The sequence below is a fragment of the Python bivittatus genome, unplaced genomic scaffold, assembly GCF_059951505.1.
Source record: "Python bivittatus isolate LINGU-HERP-01145 unplaced genomic scaffold, Pbiv_v1 ctg000220_np1212, whole genome shotgun sequence".
Lineage (NCBI taxonomy): Eukaryota > Metazoa > Chordata > Lepidosauria > Squamata > Pythonidae > Python > Python bivittatus.
This window is the reverse complement of record NW_028277048.1, coordinates 26,627,870-26,642,776: the sequence shown is the minus strand read 5'-3', so window position 1 is coordinate 26,642,776 and position 14,907 is coordinate 26,627,870.

Genomic DNA, 14,907 nt, shown 5'->3' with positions numbered 1-14,907 from the left:
TTTCATGCCCTTCTTTTTCACCCTCACTGAAGATTTTTAGGGTTAAACCCATGTAGCTGGGAACCATCAGAATTCCACACTCTGTCCTCTTGGGGCCATTGCGCCCAGGATCTAAACTTATACTGTGAACCGCCTGGCCATTTTGCATGGGAATGACTTGCTAAGCCAACCCCTGAAGCATCAGTAAAATGCTGAAATTGTGGGGAGGGTAGGATTTTGCAGGATCTATGCATGGAAATGACACAGTCCTAGCCACCAAAGGTTCCAAGGCTGGAGTAACCAGATTAAATTGGAGTCTAAACTTCTAGAGCAGCTCACTAACGTTTAGTCATTCTAGTCTATTAAAGATTCAAACTGACATTGACATCCAACTTATACAACCAGACTTTGGCACAACTGACCATTTCACTGAGTCCTTCATTGCATGCAAATATGCTCTATTCACTCAACCTGCCCACACTTCATTATGGTTGAAACCACTGTTGGCTGGTTTCTATCCATTGGTCCAATTGCTTAATGCAGAGAACCACTGCACTTCACCAGTGGTGACAACCACAAATCTCTCCAACTCTATTTAATCTTTTCCAAGCATTTTCCAATGCCATAGTCCTGGAAATGGACTGGATTCAAACTCATAGTACACACAATGACATTCCCTTCAATTCCTCTGGATACAAGACTCAGAGCCTCAACATACCTTTCCAAGTTTGCCCTCCAAATATTTGGTCTATGCAGATGTGTGTGGGAGAGACCAAGACCTTGTCTCCTCATTGGTCTAATGATTGCACATACAACTTTATTGCTAGAGCTTCGCCCCTTGTTTGGCATCCTACCTTGTGTCTGAGGCAGAGTTGACCTTTCTAAAATAATTAATCATTCCTACTCTCTGCAAGTGTAAGTACTTTTTTTTAGGAGGATGGTTCTTTACATATAATCCTCTATTTTCAGCTCCTTAATTCCTTAACAATTAGGAATCAATTTTCTCTGATTTTGGAGCTCTTAGAACAGCTATAGAAGGCATGCATCTTCACCAAGTTGGAACTGGTGGGGGAGGGGCTTAACCCATAAGAAGAAAGGGCATAACTATTTAACAGTTTTTGCCTATTGCGACAAGTTTGAATACCCAGTGATGCCTTTCAGATTAGTGGCAGGGGATGGAGGTGGGGAGGACAGCTTTAGTCTTCCATTTTATGGTTGAAGTTATGAATCAGGTTCCCCGCCTCTCCCCCCCCCCCACCCCCATGATTTCCTGGACAAATTTCTGATGGTCAATTGACCTACCTGCTTGCTTAGTTTCAAGACTCTGCTCTCTGTTGTGATCATGTCTATGCAGTTTTGCAGCATGACTTTGATTGCAGTTAATGTATCAGGCTAGATTATAACCCTTTGATCCGCCTGCATGGACTATTGTAGATATTACATTTCATCTGAAGGATGAGAAATTACTTTGCTGACTTTGCCACCCCATGCTTTTGACGTTCCTCCTTTTGCCATCCTGTTGACTCAGCTTACCAACATACATCTTTCAGTGGGATTTAAAAGCTCAATAAGAGTGTGATCAGCTGAAACAAGCCTTCACTTCTCACTCTATTTTCCATTATCCCAGTACTACCTGCTCAGTTTTTTGTATAGGATGAAGGCTGATTTCTACTACTGATAATCCATTACTACTAGCATGTTTACCTACAGCAAGAAAATTGAGCAGATTTTCTACCCATGGCAGAGTCAACTGTTCCTCTTTGAAGTCACCTATGGATACCAACCTTGCTTTTCTTTTGAATGTTTCTTGGTCCTTGATCATTCCAGAAGCCTTCTAATTCCTTCAAAAACTTCAAGTAGTTCGGTGCTTCCTTCAGCATCATGTAGATCATATCAAACCCTCCAAATGGCACTCAGTTGATGGCCGTTGCTAGGAAGGTCCCCCCCCCCCCAGCATTGCTGTGGGAAATCATATCTGGCAATCTACCTAACATCTCTATCCAACCATCCAAGAGGCTGGATGCCTAGTTTATGGGACCGTTCCCATTTTTGCACAAATCAATACACTGACCTCTTATTTACAGCTACCTGCCACCCTGAAGATACACCAGTTTTCCTATCCATCAGGGTGAGAGAACATCCTCCTTGCCCCTTTTACATCTTAGCTTTGTCACCCTTTCCCACATTAGTAGCTGGGGAGGAAGAATTTGAAGTGCAGCATGTTCTGGATTTTCAGTGCAAGGAGTGCCAATTTGAGCATTTGATTCATTGGAAGGACTATCTGGAGATCAAATGCTGTACTGGAGATTTAACCAATATGTACATGCCCTGCCTCCATTTGCAGTATTGTCATAAAACCAAAATGCCTGGCTGGCTCCACAGAGAAGCCTCCACCCTTGCAAGCAATTCTGGCTCTAGGGAAGAGTGGAGAGGGAGATGAATGGGGATTGGGTGACAGAGAAGAGAACGGAAAGGACAGACTCTCTGATAGCCTTTCAGCCTCCTAGACCTGAGGAGTCCTCATCTGTAGAAGAAAGGGTGAAGAAGGCTGAGTTCTCAGGTGCATCACCAGCTCCAGCTGATGGAGTCTAAGGGAAGGGGAGGGGAAAGGCCTTGTTTCCTGCAGCTCTGAACTGGATGGAAGCAGAGGTGGTCCCTGGTTCTTCTAGACACAGAGGGAGAGAAGGGGGAATAGACAGATGAGGATTGTATTGAAGATACATTGGAGCTAGAGCTAGAGCTTCTCAGGTAGGAGTATTGAAAATGTCTCAGGACTTCCAGTGTGAGAAGTACAAAGAAAAGCTTCCATTAAATTATGAGAACTATGGATGAAAAGGATGCTTAATTTAAAGTGTCTTAGTTTAAAGGCACTTAGATTAAACTAAGAGATTTAAAGGAACTGCAACATCCACTGTAAAGGAATCTGTTTGTAGTGGCCTGTTTAGGTGTATAATAAAGCTTTCTTGCTAGCCATACTTTGTTAATTGTTCAGAAAGCTTTGCCCTAGTTTGCACTATGTAAGGGAAGGAGCCTGATCCCACCTTTTCCTTTGTATAATTTCATTCCAATTTCAATTTATTCCAAGACTAGGTCCTATAGAGGTTTCAGGGAGAAAACATGCATATTTTTTATTTGTTAAAACATGCCAAAAGATGGCCCATCGTAATATTATTAGATGTTGTCATGTAATAGTGTTCACCACAAAATAAGTAACAGAGGATACATACAGGAAATTTCCAAATGAGAGAGCTCATGTTGAAAGAACTGCTTCTCCCAACCTAATTGTCTAAAATTAATAAGGAAAACCAGTGACAATTTTCCAAATAAGGAGCAAGGAAAAAAGAATAAGAAAACATCTACAAATGTTTATGTTTATGTTTATCTCTTCCCTTAAATATATAGCCATATCGACAGTTTTCTACAAATGAATTCTAGGGTTGTTATCAGTGAAAATTGGGTATATATCAGTATTGCAGATATTTATGTATCAGTCTATTCCCTGAAACTTTTTGTGATTAAAAAAGCTGGGAAAATCTTCCTTTCCTATCATTCACAACTTTCCCCAATATACACAGTTCTGTATGTGTGCGTGCGTGTTTGTGTGTATTTCGAATATACAGCTTTTCATTTTAAAATGTAGCTAGTCAGTGCATATACTTTAAAGAAAACTCCATTTCACTTATTGTATTACTTAATTTATTTATTTATGCAAATTCCATCCTGCTGCAATTTATGTCAGACTCTTGACACCGTTTAGCAGAACGATATAGTTAAAACATCCACAGTATAAATCATTAAAACATCTACAGTAATAATACATTCAGTTTGAGTACTAGCTTAAAAATAATGGAACTCACACCCCAACAATCACCAAGATAGTGCTCATTCATCATCAGAACCCTCTGCAAGAGCTCCATCTATACCGTATTCCATGAGACTATCACTATAGGGGCAATTCTGATCCCTCTGGGAAGGCTGTTTCATAGCATGGGGTCCAAAACTCAAAAACACTCCCTCCTGACTGAGCCCCTTTACTTTGCAAAAGTGGGGGACCACTAACACTTTCTCCTGAGAGGTTCATATTAAGTGGGTTGTCTCTAGCTGCAGAAGTCACAGCCTGTAAGTACCTTAGTACCAGGCCATATAGGTCTCCCCAGGTCAAAGCTAGCACTTTGAACTGGCAACCAGTACAGGGACCATGGGCAGCACAGGTATTATGTGCTTCTGGGGTCTAGTGCCAGATACTAAATGGGCTTCTGCATTTTACACCAATTGTAGCTTCTAACTAGTCTTTAAAAGCAGCTCAATGAAGCATACACTACTATAGTGATGAGGGCATGAGTTACTGTGTGAGATCTCCCCACCTCCAGTTAGGGCTATAGTTCGTGATTATTTGAAACTGGGCAAAGACCCTCCTGGCCACTGTCTCCACTTGCCCATCTAGCTGTAGCCACAAGTCCAGGAAAACTCCCAAGCCAGGGATCTGTTCCCTTAAGAGAGAACACTGGAGCAACCTGAGAACCTTAAGGAACAAAAAGCAACTCCTTTTCAATATGGGCATTTCCAAAATAGATTATCTCTTTTGGATGCATCTTTGCAACATATGTTTGTATGTATGTGTGTGTGAGTCTTTTTGACTGGAGAATGAGGTGCTAGTAACCTTCATTGCTCCATTCATCCCCCCATCCCATGGAAGAATCTATTGAGAAGGATCACATCAGTTCTCTCCTACTATACTTCATGATCACAGGGATCTGCAGGAGGCCCAAATGAGAACACCTATATCATAATGAATATGCATCCAACATCATGGCACAAGTTGTGTAATTTGCATGATGACATCATGGTGCACGTGTTTGTGCATATGTTGACATCATTGAGGCTTGTTACAAACATTGCCATTTACAGTAATTTATTTTATATCCTCCACCCAAAATAACAAGGTAGGAGAAAGAAAGTCCTCTTTATGAGAATCTTGCTTTTTTTGGTTTTAATCTCATCAGACAGCTATTCAAGATTATTCTCTAGGCTAGCACTATAGATATTATATATTCCCAAGACATCAGAGGCATAGGTTAGCTCAGACTTCCCTAACCTCTGGTCTCCATTATTTCCCAGGCACTAGTCCTGCTAGCTAGGGATTCTGGAAGATGAAGTTCAGTAGGTCTTGAGGTTATCAGGCTGGGAAAACGCTGTGCTTGAGTATAAGCAAATTTAAGAGAAACCGTCCCCATTAGATTACTGTATATATAATTCTATGCTGGATTCTAATGTTTAAAAATCACGTTGAACTAAACTGAAATGGCTATAAATGAGGCTGTTGAGTAGCTCCCCAAACATTTTTTTTCACAAAATAGTATGTGGATGAACTCGCAGAATAAATAAAAAGGCTCCCATGTCTATAATCCCTGCTACAGACAATTACCTTTTTCATGGAGTGTACTACTTATCTGTAAGTAAGCTGTACTTAACTCAGTTGGGTTTGCGACTGTGTGATTAGGCCATTAATCCAATAATTCTGCAAGACCAACAGCAGAGAATCCGCCATGTTGTCTTCTTTAGTTCTTGCTTTCATATAACATGTCCCAGAAAGAGACACATAAGGTGACCCAACCTTGCAGTTAGACTCCAGAATTCCAGTCTGTTGGAATAACAACTAGGAAATAATGATCTATTTCAAAAACAAACAGAGCCATATTATCCATTCATGCAGTCGTGGGAGTACCTTTGACACAAGAAATGAAATAGTGTGTAAGTAACGCTGAATCATTAGTATCCATTGTTCCTTCCATGGAAAGAAGTGAAACACCGCCTTTCTGCTCCCCAGCTGCACAGGCTGAATTACTAATGAATAATCAATGACTTCATTTCAATTTTTTTCAATGACCTGTCTGACACAGACTTAATCGGAGTATCCATTATGCTTCCGCACACAACAGTAGATGGCTTTCTGGTGTAAGGAGCTATATCCTCTATTGAAAACATGCAAAAATAAATAAATGAATCAACCAGCCAGCCAGCCAGCCCCCCCCCCCCCCCCCAATATCTGTTAAGCTGCAAATGTTGTGCCCATTGATGGTTAATACCTTTTGAACTGGACAGGACTTATTTGAACATACCTGCACAAGCTGTGGGGTGAGATTAAAAAACAAAGCAAAATTTAAGAAGCTAGCTGAGTTAGAGTAAAAAGGGTTGGGGCTTTGCACAGTCATAGCCGCCATCTTGACTTGTTTTACTCCCTCTACAAATATCCCTGTGCAAAAGTCACATACGTACTTCAGAATCAGAGTTCTCTTAATTATGTGTGGGAGGGGGGTGGAGGAATTCTTATCCAGAATGAGCATTTATTGCTGCACTTTTATATTTAATGTTATTTACTGTGAACATTTTGAAAGCACGTAGGTTCTTATAGATAAAACTGTTATAGTATTTCACCACCACCGACTAATTGGTCACTTCCAGGACTTAATAAAAATGAACCATTTCTAAACAAACAAATGTTCTTCTATATTTCTTTTGTAGCATGTAGAAAATATACTATTTCTGACATTATGGCCATAACTCAATTCTTGAGAGTAATTCTGAGATGGCAAAGGGAGGTGGGGTGGGGAGCAGAGGGGATGTCTCTTCATTTGGATGAAAAATAGAAACTACTGCAACAGATGATTACTTTGTGACCATTTTGTAGACAAAGCTCAACATTCATACCAAAAATTCAAGAGACTGCTATAGAGACCACCTTTTTCTAACAGCAAGTCTGTTTTTTCAAAGCTGAGGACAACCCAGAACTTTGCTTTTTTTATTATTATTGTTTTTTTAAAGTGAACATATAAACCTGTCTTCAAGTTTATCATATTTTTTTGCCACCCTGCTTTGGGAAATTTTTCAAACGAATACGACTGTTGCGTGAGACTTTTTTTTTTTTCCACAGCAATAATTTTGATGGTTTTGCATCTAATGTATCTGAGTTTTTTAGATTGGGGGGAGAGAGGAGTAGTTTCATGATTGACATAATTATCTCCAAATCAGTCCTTTGTAAAATTACAAAAAGAGGTGATTGGGCAGTTTGTAACATGACAGTTACAAAGGCCAATCAATTGGCACTTGGCATAATCATTTCCTTCTCCTTGAACCATGATATAGTAGTTGTTCTTATGTGGAACATACTTGGAAGTTTGTGCATCTGTCCCAACCTAGAAGAGAATAAATACAGATGCAGAACTAGTTGGCACTTCAATATCTGTGTCTGCTTTAGCTGTCTAATTGAGTGACTGAAATCTTTCTTTGGAAAAAATAAAAAGAGCAGAAACCACTAGGTGTGTGTTTTGCTTTTCAACAACAGCCCCCACTCCCACTCCTAGTGAAACCCAGCAGATGATGGGGTAAGAAGAGGGCAGGCTGTGCGAGCTTTACGTGAGGCATGAAATGGCTGGTAAATAAACTTTAAGGACATCTCAACAGTAAGAAGTCATTAAAGATAGTTCAAGTACTGAGTAAGATGTAAAACCTCATTAAGGCTTTGGGGCAATTCATCTAAGGCGTCTTAAGCCTTTAAATTCTTTCTTATTAAAGAGAATAAGTGTGCCATAAATTATATATGTTTAGGAAATTTTTAATTACACTTGCTGGTGGCGGTGCACACATAAGGCTATTTAACATTTCAATAAACATCCAGAAATTTGTAAGAACAATTGCAAACATCTATTTTATCACTACTAATGTTGTTTCACTTGTAAAAGGTTCTAAATATTTGTGGGCTTTATGGTATTCTTTGCTGAAAACCCATTAGTCTCTGCTTTTCCCCCTAAACTGTTACTTACTTAGTGTACATAATTTACACTGTTAAGAATTTTATTGACTAGTATTCTTTCCTATTATTGAAGATTTAGAGCATCCACGACAAACAAATTCAACATCCTCAAAGAAGTGGCTTAGATGTAATGCACTAGAGGGGGAAGAACCTGTTGCATGCAGCTTCAGACCCTTCATCTGAATTTCTGAGCAGCTTCTGCTGCTTTGTACACCTGGCATCACTGTCCATACAGTTCAGAAATGAAGGAAGTTAGGAAAGAAATACACAGCTACTGTCTAATTTAATAACTAGAGAATACAATATCTGTCTAGACCATGACTGAAGCAAAATTGGAAATCCACATGACTTCATCAAAGAATGAACAATTGATTGTCTCTCTAACATTCTGAAAAGGGGATAATTTCAGCAGGGTCTGCACAAGTTACACACAATGAAGGTGGTAAGATAGATGGTACCACTTCAAATAGTAGATGGCTCACACATCACATTTTAGAAGGCTCCTTACATTCAGAATTCCCAATAATTGAAAAACACTTCTAGCTTATAAAGGCTAGGCCAGATTGTCTCTTTGGAGTTTGATAGCACTGATTTTATAGAGAGTTTCTTTTACAAGGCAGGGTGTTTAAAAATGTGAACCTCCACATTGTAAATTATTAGATGCTCCATTCTAATACTTCCCCATTCTTCTGCCTCATTCCCATGTTATTCCACAACACATAGATTAGTTAGTAAATAAATCATTTTAAACATCCATATATTCAATCTTTCTGTCCAGATGACATTGGTACAGATTACAATAAACTAGGATTAACAGAAGAGAATATGTGTAGCTCAGAGTTGAACTGTGGAGTCCTTGGGGTTCTCTGAACTTGGTTGTTTTCTTGCAAACGTTTCATTACCCAACTAGGTAACATCTTCAGTGCTAGAATGGAATGGGGTTGGCTCTTACTGTTTATATACAGTGGCTTGCCCTGCCAGTGTTGGTGGGGGTGTGGGGTTTTGTTTTGTTTTGTTTTATTTTTCCCCCTCTGGTAAACAATACCCTAATCAAGGAACTACCAGAGGAGGAAAAAATAAAACAAAACAAAACCCGCCCACCCCCCACCAACACTGGCACGGCATGCCACTGTATATAAACAGAGAGCAAACCACACTCCTTTCAAGCACTGTAGATGTTACCTAGCCGGGTAATGAAACGTTTGCAAGAAAACAACCAAGCTCAGAGAACCCCAAGGACTCCACAAACTAGGATTACCATATTTGGGCTGCGAAACTCCAGTCAACCTCTAGCTGGCAGCAAATAGTTATGTTTTCTGTATCTCTTTACTGCATCTAGTAGCTAATCAGATTTTTGCAGCCCAGATATGGTACCCATCAAGATATATATTTCACGGTAAATGTTTTCAAAGGCATATTGCCATGTCTCTATACTTTCTTCACTGCGTTTCTATATCTCAATGCTATACTATACAAAGATATATTGCTATGTTTCTACATTAGTTGCTGCAAGTGACACAAAGATTGTATCACCTTTTGGGGGGTCTAATTTCTACAGACTTGCCCAGTGCATAAACAAGATTTTCTTTGTGGGCTAAAAAAGCTTATGCTGTGGAAAGGATACAACTCCATCTGAAAAAAAAACAACCAAAAACTGAGTTTAGGGATTTCCAGGCAGAAAATACAGGACCTGACCCTCTGCTGGCACAGTTGTGCTCCATGTAAGTAAAGGAAAATTCCAAGAAGACCTACAGATTCAGATACAGTATATTTCCTCCCTTGTAATTAACTGCACTGAATTGTACATAACAATATCCATATAGAATTAGGCAGAGGCATGAGTAGAATTTTGAGGATGACATGAGGGGTGAAATGGATGGAAATAGAGCAGAAAAGGGATGGGGCTTTTGGGTAGAATCTAAGTAAGGTGGCCTTGGTCATCATCCAAAAAGATAATATATATCCTCAGAAAGAGAAAGGGAGAAAAAGAAGGTACAGATTTGCATAGAATTTACTTCTGTTGTCTTATTAATATAATTGCACATTTAGAAACATGTACTATCATTTAAATTAAAATGCAGTCCATCTCACTACTGTAGGAAAGATTGTGTTCAGTGTCCCCACTCCAGCAGTTTTCAGATGCTCACAACTTTGAACTTTCCTTCACTCTTCCATCTTCTGGTCTGTACTGGGAAGCAGCCTGATGTGCCCAGAGGGGGTCACCTGATGCCTGAGAGCCAATAGAAGAAAAGAAGGGGGTTCTGTCAGGTTTTTGGGAAGAGCTTTTGGGGTGTTGAGAGAGTTGGCCCTCCAATTTAAGGGAGTTCAGAAGTAATGGAATAAATTGTCGTCTTGCTATCTGTGGTCTAATGCAGAAGTCCCTAATTTCTTCTTTTATGAAACCAATTAATTATGGTTAAGAGGTTTTCAGATCACTACATAAGCCAAGGATTGGCACGAATGCCCCTCTGAGTATTCTGGCACATGTGATCCTTCTGAGTGGTGTTTGTGGGATTCCCACAGTAATATTTTATTTATTTATTTATTTTTAAAAAGGTTTGAAAACTCATGAGACTATCAAATTTCATGAGAGCTTAACGTTCCCATCAGAAATCTTAGAGATTAGGGGCAAGACAGCCAAATTATTGTGTGGTTTTGGTGATCTCATGAAATTTCAGCCACTGGGAAAAAAATGTATTTTACTTTTATTTTGCCCATACTATGAGTGATCTGCATTACCTACGTAGATTGCAATAATCCCCAGAATACCTATTGGGAACCACTGGCCTACTTTATCTTATTACTCTCTTATGTCTTCTTAGCTATTCTCTCTTTCTTTGCTACATCTGGTTTTAATAAAAGAAATGCACCACCACTGAGTTTGCTGATAAAGTCCATTGCTATAAAGTGTGAGCTGCTACATACCTATGGTTGTTATTTTCCCATTATCTAGCTAACTTTACTATTTAACTAACATTAACTAATACCTTTAACACTCATTGTTGTACAGGATAGAAGAATTTACTTTATAGAAAGAGGATCATCTAGTTTTGAACTTTAACCCAGGATTGGGGAACCCATGATCTTCCAAATATCCAGCACATTTGGATCCAGCACAGTCAGGGGGGTGGGACAAGGGGAGGCAAATAATGAAATGTGGTCTCAACATCCCAACTGCTTTCGTACTTGCATCACAGCGCTGCATGCAAGTATGTAAGAGGGAGAGTTGCTTCATGAGGCCTGTTTTGTTGTTTGGATAAAAGATTGGCTTCCTGCATCATCCTTTGAACTCAACATCCTGGTGTGTCACCCAGGAAGGCCAATGTTGAAGAAAGCTGGAAGTTTTAGTTCAGCAACATGCAGTGGAATGCTTACTAGATCGGGGCTGAGATACTCCAGACAACCAAATTTTAAAACATTTAAAAAACCCTCTTTGCTCCCATCTAGTGACCATCTGAAGTTCTGCAACACACATTTGATAGCTTTTTCTGGAGGACCGAAGTTTCTACTTTCCCTTCTTTAAATAATGTACAGATTTAAAAGGACAAAGGCATGGATTTGGAAAACATCAACCATTCGTATTTTCTTGGTAGCCATCCATCTGAAAGGACTATCGAAGTCATGAAGACAAGTTAAGCAAGAGATCAAAAAGGTCGGCAGCTCTGAACACTCCATGGGGATGCACAGCTCCAAAGTTCTCAGTGCAAACTGTACGAGCCCTTCCGTATGTGCTGGCTGATGTTAAATTGTCAGAACTAGTTGGTAGGACATTCTCTGGGCTTCAGAAGAAGACAGAAACTTCACATCATTCATTCTGTGCTTCCAAACTTTTAAGGTAAAGATGCATCTCTTCAACAGAGCTCCTACTTTACAGGATAACATGAATCTTGTGCTCTAAGCATTTCTCTGGAACAAAAGAAGTAGTGTATGAAGAAACAAAGAGGATTAAGTGTTATCCTGAAGAGCAGGAAAGAAAAAGTCCCCAACCTTGAGCTGTTCTTTTTCCAAGTGCTAGCACAGTGCAGTTAGTTAATAATCTTGTACTACTGTGAGTCAAAACATATATTCAAATGCCCAGCAGCAGCCTGTGAGGAAAGCTAGGGAAAGCAGTAAAAGGTGCCACAGCCAAATCAGAGTCTCTGCTATTCCTCCAGGAAAGCCTTGTTCCTTTATTAGTAAATGTCTGGTGACTGACTGCCCAGAAAGGCACTTGGCTGATGAATGGATTATCACTCACTATGAGCCAAATGAGAACAAGAATTGCAATTGCAGTGTTGAATAAAAGGGAAACATTTTTATCATAGCATATCTTTATCATTTCCATATCCATCCTAGGCTACAAGACTTGGGGAAGTACAGTTATAAGCAGAGTTATTGGGACTTTTCAAATGAATCAGTTCATGGCCAGAGAGATGAAGTAACAGGATAAACAGCAAACCAGTCCCAAAGTCAAACCAAACAAGGGAGAGTCCTAACTGTAACTCCAAAGAGTCGAGAAAGTGAGAGACAGTTGGAGTCCAGGTAGCCAGGGAATCTGGTAGTTCATTCCAAAGCTACTATCTATTATAAACAATTTTGAAATTCAGTTGTATGAAAAGCAGCACACTATACAAATACATTAAAGTATTACTGATTGCACAGGCTTAAGAATGACAGACATTGTTTCCAGCAGTGCTCTGTTCCCAAAAAAGAAATCATCAAGTTGGAAGGGACTTTAAGGACCATCTAGGTACAGTACATAATCCACTAAAGCATCTCTGACGTCCACGGAGCCTCTGCTTGAAGATCTCCAACAAGGGAAAACTCACCAAGTCGTGTGGGTTCCACTGGCTGGCAGCTTGGACTATCAGGACCTTCCCCCAATGTCTACCCTGAAATTTTGTCCTTTTAAGTTTAATCCATCCCTTCTATATGACAACCCCTCAGATGTTTAAAGACTGCTATCATATCAGGGTTTTTTTTCTGTAGATCTTTTAAATGTTTTTCAGAAGTGTTGGTTTCAAGATTTTCATCATCTTGTGAACTTCCGGGGAAGCAATGGTGCACTGAAGATGGCTTCACAAAGAGTGGAGCTGATGGCCACAGTGGAAAAAGAATCTGGTGAATGGATTGGCTCCTTGGAACTCCTCTCTGGATTAAGGAGAAGACTAGGATCATCCATAAGTTTGCTCTATACAGAGGCTCCCCATGAAGAGATCATAAAATAGTGATCTCTGGCAGGTTTTAGAGCTCTGGGAGCTGGGGGAAAATCATCTTGCCTAAGCTGAGATTTGGCACCTTCAAAAGGACACTGGGTTTCCCCACTTCCTCTCTTAATCACCTTAGGAAATTTCCTGCAATTGATTTTTTGGATGTTAGGAACCTTCAGAAGGGCAAGTTTCATTACACTGGAAGAGTTTCCTTCTATCTTTGATGAAAGAAGTTTCGTGTAAGTTTAAGGATCAAAAAGAAAAAAAAATACTTTTGAAAAACAGCAAAAGGGGGACTAGAATGTTGATTTTGGAAAGTTAAGGAGCCAGCTGGACTTGAAAAAATATTTCCTGTGGGTTGTTTAAAATTTTATAAAAATATATATGAAGATTTTGAAATTAACTGTACGAAATCCTCCCATGGGAAAGCTTTGTTGATTGGAAAATAAATATATGATAAGGACTCTGAAGGATGACTAGAGGGAATCAGAGAGAACTAAAGATTACAATTAAAGGAGAAGAGACCCAATAATAAAACGGAGCAATACTAATTGACTATAGAAGAAATGAAGGATATTTGGGAAAAATGTACCCAGAAATTACTCTCAAGATTATCTGCCACTATAAAAATGGATTTAACAGAGGCTACAGAAGAGGAACTGATTTTTACTGGACAAAATAGAGACTGAGGCTCATCTGAACATGGATCTGAAAATGAATTTAAAAATGTCATACTGCAAGAGTGATATGGAAAAAAATACTACAAATGAAACCAGCTGATATCTTAATAATTAAAGGGAACATATAAATAATAAATCAGAAGAGTGACTTGGAAAGATTTCTTATATTGGATTTACAAAAGAGACATGTTAAACTAGTGAAGAAGTTTCTGAGAGGAGACAAACAGAAAATGATAAGAAATCAACTTGTGGGATATTATTTGAAGAATGGAAGATCAAGCTTTTTAAAAGTAAATGTAAGGAATATAGAGTGGATTTATTTGACTAGGGTTATTATGTATATGTATATGTATATGTATATGTATATGTATATGTATATATATGTTGTAATTTCTGGTAGCTATTAATGGAATTTTTTTTTTAACTAGGACTGAATGATGAGGACTTACATTTGTTTACATACAACAAATAAAATATGGGAGAGATTTCTTTTGCTTTATTTTTCAGAGAAAGTGATAAGTTGGAGCACAAAATGAATTTATCTGATTAAGATTAAAATATATATGTTATTATTTCTGGTACCTCTTAATGGGCTTTTGCTGACTGGGACTGCATGACACGTTTTTACAATTTGTTTACTGAAAATATACATGGTAGCTATTAATGGATTTTTTTTTTTAACTAGGACTGAATGACAAGGCTTTAAAGACTTGTTTTACAGACAACAATAAGATATGGGGATAGATTTCTTTTGCTTTATTTTTCAGAGAAAGTGATGGATTTATTTGATTAAGGTGAAAACATATGTTACTACTTCTGGTAGCTCTTAATGGACTTTTGCTGATTAGGACTGAATAATGAGTTTTTACAATTTGTTTATTGATAAGAGATGAGACGTGGGAAGATTTTTTTAATTGAAATATTAGAGAAGGTGTTAAGTAACTGTAATTGTTTATACTTGTCTGGAGGACTTTTTTTCTTATTTTTTTCTTATTTTTTTCTTATTCTCTTTTTTCTTTTTCTCCGCACCTTTTACTTTGTTTCTTTACTTTTTATACTCTTCTTAGTTTATATTAATCTTTTACCTTTGCATTTGTAAACTTTAATAAAAAGACTTTCACCATCTTGGTAGTCCTCTTCCGAACTTGTTCCAATTTGTCACGGTCCTTTTTCAACTGTGAACAAGTACCCAGAACAGGATACAGTACTCTAAATGGTGTCTGACCAGTGCAGAGTACAGTGGAATAAT